We start from the raw sequence: 8,588 nt of genomic DNA on the forward strand, positions 1-8,588 counted from the left end.
GATAGGAAAATCAGATTTGGCTGTTGTCACAAAAAAAGGAAATTCAGCAGATCTGTGGCATAAACGTTTGGGTCACATGAGCGAGAAGGGCTTAAAAATCCTTGTTGGTAAAAATTTATTTCCAGGTTTGAAATCCTACAATCTTGATCTTTGTGAGCATTGTATATATGGTAGACAAAGAAGGGTTTCATTCCTTAGAGGTGGCCATGACAGAAAGAAAAATGTGTTAGAATTGGTACACTCATATGTGTTTGGGCCTGTTAACATCAAATAATTAGGAGGAGCATCATATTTTGTAACATTTATAGATGATGCATCCAGGAAGTTTTGGGCATATCCTATAAAAAGTAAAAGTAAAGTGTTTGGAATATTTCAAAAATTCCATGTTGGTATTGACAGAGAGACTAACAAATTGCTGAAGTGTTTAAGAACAAATAATGGTGGAGAATATTGCTCAAATTCATTTAAGGAATATTGTAACAGGTTTGGCATAAAGCATGAGAAGACTGTGCCTGGTACTCCTCAACAGAATGGTGTCATAGAAAGGATGAATCACACCATTATGGAAAAGGTGCGAAGTATGTTGTCCAATTCCGATTTGGAGAATAATTTTTGGGCTGAAGCAGTCAGGACCGCTTGCTACCTCATAAATAGATCTCCAACTATAGCCTTGGATGGCGGTGTTGAAGAATCTAGAATCCTGCATGTGATTCTAGAAACTACTGACGGTGTAGAAGAATCTAGAATCCTGCATGTGATTCATGAATTTGGCTTTACTCTTAACATGTTTCACCGTCCGCGCCTTTGAATTCTGCTAACTGATGGCTTGCACTTGGTATGAAGCAATTTCTTTATGCATATACTTTGTTCACTCGTGTTTATGTTTCCTACTCATACCCTATCAGTTATTGAGCTCTATTCGCATTAGCAGAGTTTAACTGTTAAACTTTTCTCAGGCTCCACATAGACGTCGAGGAGAAAGATGGTTGGACTCGAGGAGTATTTTTTATTGCTAGTTACGACAGTGTTCGACAACATGCAATAGCCAAATTGTACGTGGTGTAGAAAGGTGAAGTGTGAGAGGGAATATTATTGGAGTTGTTTATGGAGGCGGAGGAATTGTCCGTTAAAAGTAGTTGGAATTTGGGTAAAAAATTTCAATTTTTTTATAGAGACAGTGTTTGAATCATGCTTTTGATGATGGAAATGAATTCAACACCATCAAAAACCTCTAAACTACCTAACTCTGAACCACCTAAAATTATAAAGTTTGACAATTTTTACTTAGATTCACAAAATTCTCTACAATTTTTTTTTCAAAATATGACCAAAATTTTATCACTTTCAAGAAAAAAAAGATCTATGTGGCATCCCAACAAACATCCAAAACACACACCATGGAAAGAGTCAACATCAAAACGACGATGCAATGAACGATCCTTGAGCGCGAAAACAGATCGTACAACGATGATGTCGTGCCTCGACCTTTAAAGCCTTGGTGGTGGCGGGCTGACGTCACCACCCAATAATTTGAAATAATAAAGTATACATCAGAAAACATAAAAATATATATGTGCAGAGGGGAAATTTCTCTATGTATGAGCAAAAGTAATGCTCTGGCACCGTCGGGCAGTGACATAGCAAAAAAATGCCCTATAATAGAACAATAGTTATTAATTCTACAATCTAATGATTTGAGGTGTAAATCACATAAATACATATTTAAAAGAATACATTTATCCTTCGTATATGAATTATATATATATATATATATATATATATATATAATTTATTATAATCTAATATATATAGATATAAATAAATAAATAAAATGTAAATTAGAGTTTATTTTGGGTGGTTGGGTAAAATGATTTTTATTTCTTTCATCTTAGTTCAATTTCTTCTAATTGATATGATGATAGAAAATATTATTGTTTGTTGCAGTATTGACCTTCATTCTTGCCCTTAAACCTAGAGAGAATATTTCTCTTAAAAAAATATGTATATATAAATAATGATACAAAGATTCACTAAAATTCTCCTGCATTCATAGGACGTGTACCCTGCTCACTCCCCTGCTTGTCCAATTCGGAAATAAAAGACCAAGAGATATTGTCTCCAAGTAGTTTCTTCACCTAGTCATTCTCCTCAAGGCTCCCTCCTCTCCCTTCGACTCCAACTTTGCGACGATGAACTTCTGCCACCCAATGTTGAACCACGACATAGGCAGGGGATGACGCTCTCGCAAAGGCAGAGGTTATGGACGTCCCTCCACCACCTTTGATGAAGCCTTTGTTGTAACCATTTTTTACTATGGAATTCAAGCTCCCATAAGAAGAGGTCCTCGCTCTGGAGGAGGAAGAGACTTGCATAGGTCATCCAACAATCTAGGCACTTCGAAACCTCTTTGCTCACCAGCTCAAGGAGAGAGCTTAGGAGAAAGCAAAAGCCATTTGATGTATAACAGAGCTTTATGCCTTCCATAACCACTCTTCCCCCCTTAAGCGCCTAACTAGCGATATCAAAATTGAATTTCCCCCCAACATTCTATCCCCCTCCTCTCCCACTCTCACCCTCGCGCTCCCCTCCAGTGGGCTCTTTTTCTCTGCATGTCACCAGTGGTCCAATGGCCCCTCCCCCGCCTTCACATATCCCCGTCCCTCCGGTTGTTGATGCTCCCCTCCCTTCACCTCCCCTTCCCAGTCCCTATGGTTGTTACATCTTGGAGGAAACTACCGCGAACTCTGACATCGTGTAGGCCCACAACAACACTCAACTTCAGGGTGGTTCCAACATGGCTTTAATGAAGCTTCAACGTGACAAGTGCTAATCTCCCAAGTACCATGGTGACCAAGTTGGTAAACTTTAGTTTGGCTTGGTTCATTGATGACTATCACACAGTTGCAATTTTTTAGTTTGGTTTGTGAGCATTCGACGCAGAGTCACTAGGCTCATTATTGTATTTTTGGTTCCTCACCAATTTTTGTTCACATATATGCAACATAAGCCACTAGGCTTCTTGTTTTAAATTTTGATTACTGTCAGGCCATGTGAAAAAGTCAACCTTTTCAACAAATTGGGCTCTAATTTCCCCTTCTCGAGACATAGGTTTTTCACTTTTCTCTATGGTTTCTTCGCCCAAAGGCAGAAGCAGTTCTCATGGATGTAAACTATGTATTTTTTTGTCATGTTAACATAATGTAAATATACTTGCTTAAAAGAAAATACCAAGTTTCACTAAATATAAAACAACTAATTATTAACTCTATAATCCAAATTACATCAATACATACAAATTTATCATTTATGTCATTATACTTTTTTGACCAAATACCTTATATTTTAACTTTGGCCAAATCAATTAAAAAAAACTCACTTAAACCCTGCGCTTAGATGTATTTTGAGAGTGCCTTGGACTCCTCATCGTCATGGGCCATTGACAACGGACCAAAATGAAAAGATGAATATTAACAAGGGCTACATAATAGCTAGTACCTACCGCTTAGCTTAAATATAGTTTAAATAAACTAAAAGAATAACAAAGACAAAAAATTCATCACAAAAATAAAACCACTAATAAAATGTTGTGTTGTGGAATGCCATCACCAAAAATTGAGAAATATGATTAACCAATATTATTTATATTAACATAAATACACTTTCATATATATATATTTTAATATAATAATAAATTATTTTAAATTGAATATATGGAGAAAAACCTATAATCCATGAAAATTGAAATAATAGAAAAAATGAAAAAAAATCAAAATAAAAAAGTTAAATAAAAAGGAAATAAATTTAAAAACCAAAAAATAGTAATTAACATAAATTGAAGTTGCTAAAGAGCCCATAATAAGATCTCAACCAATCACTTTACAAATAAATAAATTTAAATAATAACAAAAAATAACAAAAAATGAATTTGTAATGTTAAACTGTGGATAAGCGGCATAAGTTTTTGGTCAAAGACAAATTAATATGCAAATCAAAACAAAACTGAATACATACGACAAGTATAATAATATTAGCATGTAAACCACACAATTACAAGGATTCAAAAACGCATATCCATTTTGGATGTTATTTGTGGGTTCAATGGTTATGATGTGTGCACCTCACCCAAAAGAACCAGAGGAACATTTTCTACAAGTTCCAAAACTTGTGGAACCTAATAAATGGTTGGAATGAGTTCCTTTTTACAACAATTTAATATGTTGCAGTGGTTTTTAGAGGTATTTTGGATAAATTTTCCAGTTCGGAAAAAATAGGACATATTTTTCAGTTTGACTTATTTAAAATTTGATAAGAATTTGTTAGAATTATAAATGTAAATTGTGAATTCTTTATATTTTAAGTGTTTTAGGAGTTTTTTCGAAATGTTAAATCTATATATAATAATCAAAAACTGATTTTAAATCACAAAAATCAAAATTTAAACTAAAAAAATTCTCTAAATTTCAATCTAAAACTCCAAAACTTATAATAATTAAACAACACAATTTAATATTCCATTCTTACTCCTATATATTTTTTTATTCATACTTCAATTTGCAGATTGGGATTTCTTACATGATACTCAATTCGAGGCTTTCAATTTTCACTTATGAAATTGAATGGATTTATTACGTGTTTCAGTTTAATATTCCATTCTTACTCTTATCTATTTTGTGATTCATACTTCTGATAAGAAGTCTGGAGAATTCCATTGATTCAAATGTTGGAATCTATGCATTAATTCATTCAATGAAGGTTACATTTATACTTGAAAAATATAACTGAAAGAGTTATAACTAGAAATACCTAATTTATAACTAAATCCCTAACTATACAGAAATCCCAAAGGATTACAACATTTCCCCCCTTAATCTGAAGGGACATCTGACATACCAAGTAAAGATCTAAATTTATCGAACTTTTCACACCCCAATGCTTTAGTAAAGATATCTGCAATTTGTTCTGATGTTGGACAATGTGTCAGATGAATTGTTTTGGCCTCTACATGATGTCAAATCAAATGATACTTGGTGTTGATATGTTTGATTCGATCATGAAACTTTGGATTCTTTGCCAATTGAATTGCAGAAGAGTTGTCAACAAATAAAGGGGTTGAAGCTTTTTGTTTCCCCTGCAAATCTTCAAGTATTTTTCGAAGACAACTGATTTCCTTAGTGGCTTGAGTTACTGCAACATATTCAGCTTCGGTGGTAGAATCAGCAGGAACAGATTGCTTGCGTGATCTCCAACTGATGGTTGTTGATCCAAGATTCATCAAATAGCCAGAAGTAGAGACTTCATTCTCTTTATCTCCATCAAAATCAGAATCTGAATAACCAGCAAGATGGAAGTCTAAAACTTTGGTATATTTGATGCTGTAAGTTTGGGTTCCTTTTAAATATTTTAGTACTCTTTTTGTTGCTACCCAATGCCCCTCACAAGGATGATGCATAAATCTGGAAATTATTCCTACAACAAATGTTATATCAGGATGAGTAATAGATAAATAAATCAAACTTCCAACAAGTTGCCTATACTTTGTTGGATCTTCAAATGATTTTCCTTCTTTTGAAGTAAGTTTCAAATTCTGCTCCATTGGTGTAGCAACAGGATTACAATCCATCATACTATATCTGTTCAATAACTTACCAACATACTTCTTCTGAGAGATGAAAATATGTTGTGGTTTTTGATCAACTTCAATTCCAAGATAATAATGAAGTAAAACTAAATCTATCATATCAAAAACCTTTTTCAATTCCTTCTTAATAGATGATATATATTCATCATTGTTTCTTGTGATCATCAAATCATCAACATATACAACTAGATATACAACTAATCTTCCAACTTTCTTAACGAAAAGAGTTGCATCATCTAGGTCAAAATGTTTATAATTTAACTTTAGAAGATGTTCAGTTAGTTTCTCATACCATACTCGTGACGCTTGTTTCAAGCCATACAAAGACTTCATTAGTTTGCAAACCTTTTGTTCTTTCCCTTTAATGGAAAAACCTTCTGGTTGAAACATGTAAACATCTTCTTTCAAATATCCATTTAAAAAAGCAGTTTTGACATCCATATGATGAATTTTCCATTCTTTTTGAGCTGCAATAGCAAACAAATATCTAATAGTGCCCCATTTAGTTGTAGGAGCAAATGTCTCTGTATAGTCAATACCCTCTTTCTGTGCATATCATTTCGCTAAAAGTCTTGCCTTGTGTTTGTCTAGTGAACCATCAGCTTTATACTTAGTTTTATAAATTCATTTGCAACCAATAAGTTGGATTCCAACAGGAGGATCCATCAGCCTCCATGTGCCATTTTTTATGAGAACATCATATTCCTTTTGCATTGCATCTTTCCACTGATCATAACTAGTAGCTTTTTCAAAACAAGTAGGTTCACAATCCACATAAAAGTTAAATTCACAATGAGAATAGTTACCTGAGGAACTTCCAGTCTTAAACTCATCATATTTCTTCGGAAATGTTCGAATACGAGATGATCTTTGCAAAGGTTGTGTAGGAAGTTCCTCATCTTCTTCATTTGTCTCGATTCTTTCCATTTTTGTCCCTGTCAACTCTATTTCCGTTTCTCTCCCTGTCATGTCTGTAGAAACACTTGCATCAACCAATTTCTCATCAATAATAGAATTATCATCATTGAGAGAAGGAAACTCCACAGACTGATCTAATATAGGTATCCCCCCTTTAGGATGTGGAAGTATATTATCTGATTCATAATAAAACTCTTGAGGCACAAACTTTTCTATCTGATTAAGTTTTCTATTAATAGTGAGGGAATCTTTATCAGATTCAAGAAAAATTACATCTCTTGACAAAATAAATTTCTTTTTCTCTTCATCATATAATCGGTATGCCTTAGAAGTCATAGAATACCCTAAAAAAATACATTTTCTACTTCATTCACTCAACTTAGTCCTCTGTTGTTTAGGAATCAAAGCATAACATTGAGAACTGAAAACTATGAAATGTTTAACAGCAGGAAGACAATTATACCACATTTCATATGGAGTTTTGTTGTTAATGATAGAGGATGGGCACCGATTTCTAATATATGCTGCGTAGAGCGCTGCTTCTCCCCAAAACATCAATTTTACATTCTTAAAAAACATCATTGACCTTACCATATTAAGCAATGTTCTGTTCATTCGTTCTACAACACAGTTTTGTTGTGGATTATATGGTATTGTGGTATGGTGTTTGATGCTATTCTCTTGCAAATATTTTCAAAGACATGTGAAATATATTCTCCTCCATTATCAGTTCTTATAGTACCAATATTTAGTTGAGCTTCATTTGTAATCAAAAGATGAAATTTTATAAACACATAAAAAATTTGTGATTTTTCCTTAAGCATATAAACCCAACACATCCTTGAATAATCATCAATAAAAGTCAGTATGTATTTATTGCCATTTGCAGTTGGTACAGGCATAGGCCCACATAAATCAGAGTATATGAGACTTAATTTTCTTGTAGCTTGAGAAGTAGAATTCTGAAAAGATGGTTTGTGATGCTTTCCCAATATACACGCATTACATGGGGTCAATTTTCTGGGAATTGTTGGAAGTCCTTTAATCCCCTACTGTCTCATAATTCTAATACTTTCATAATTAATATGACCAAAGCGTGCATGCCACAATAAAGAAGATGACAAAGTATCATTTTGTTGAACCAAATAATTAGTGTTCAATGTAATAGACGACACACCTTTCAATTTCAACAATTTATCTTCTTCTACACCAGTCATTATAGTTTTATTGTCGGCTGCTCTTCGAATTTCCACTTTACCATCAAATATGTGGATGGAATGTCCCCGTTGTCTTATTTGTACAAGAGATAATAAATTTCTTTGGAACTGAGGAATGTAAAGAACATCATTCAAAGTATAATAAGAAAGTCTAGGAATTTTTAACTGAATAGAACCAATCCACGATGGTTTGATTTGAGACTTATCAGCAAAATACATTATTCCATCAATATTATCATTGAATTGTTCAAACAAATCTCTTCTAAAGGTCATATGATAAGTGGAACATGTGTCTAAAATCCAATTGTCATTCCATGAAGAAAAAGAGGTACTAAATATATCTTCTATATGAAAATTACAATGAATAACAACATAATGTGCTTTCTCAGAAGACTGTCCTTTTTCTGGAATTAGATGATCTTTCTTTTCAAGAATTTATTCTCTTCTTTCATTAATTTTCTCCCAGGGAATTCTACAATTTGCAGCTTTATGTCTAATTTTACCACATCTAAAGCATTTTACAATTGTTTTATCAGGAAAATTTCTTTGTTTATCATTCTGCTATCTATCTCCCTGAATATTTCTTCCCCCTAGCTCTATAATTCTTCCTACCTCGACCTCTATTACCCTTAGTATTTCTGTTAGATTCTTCTTGAGGTTTTTGATCTTTTTGTGCAAGACATAGGGTTTCAATATTAGAATTATGTGATGTTTCTTTCTTGCCAAAAGCCTTCTCTCTTTCTGCAATTTTCCCTACTAATTTATCAAAATCTAAATCTTTCAACTACCCACTAGCTTGGAGAGATTCCAAGTAG

This window comes from Pinus tabuliformis, chromosome 4_2 (genome assembly GCF_031772625.1).
Source record: "Pinus tabuliformis cultivar Carrire ecotype Pingquan chromosome 4_2, CPIR1, whole genome shotgun sequence".
Classification (NCBI taxonomy): Eukaryota; Viridiplantae; Streptophyta; class Pinopsida; order Pinales; family Pinaceae; genus Pinus; species Pinus tabuliformis.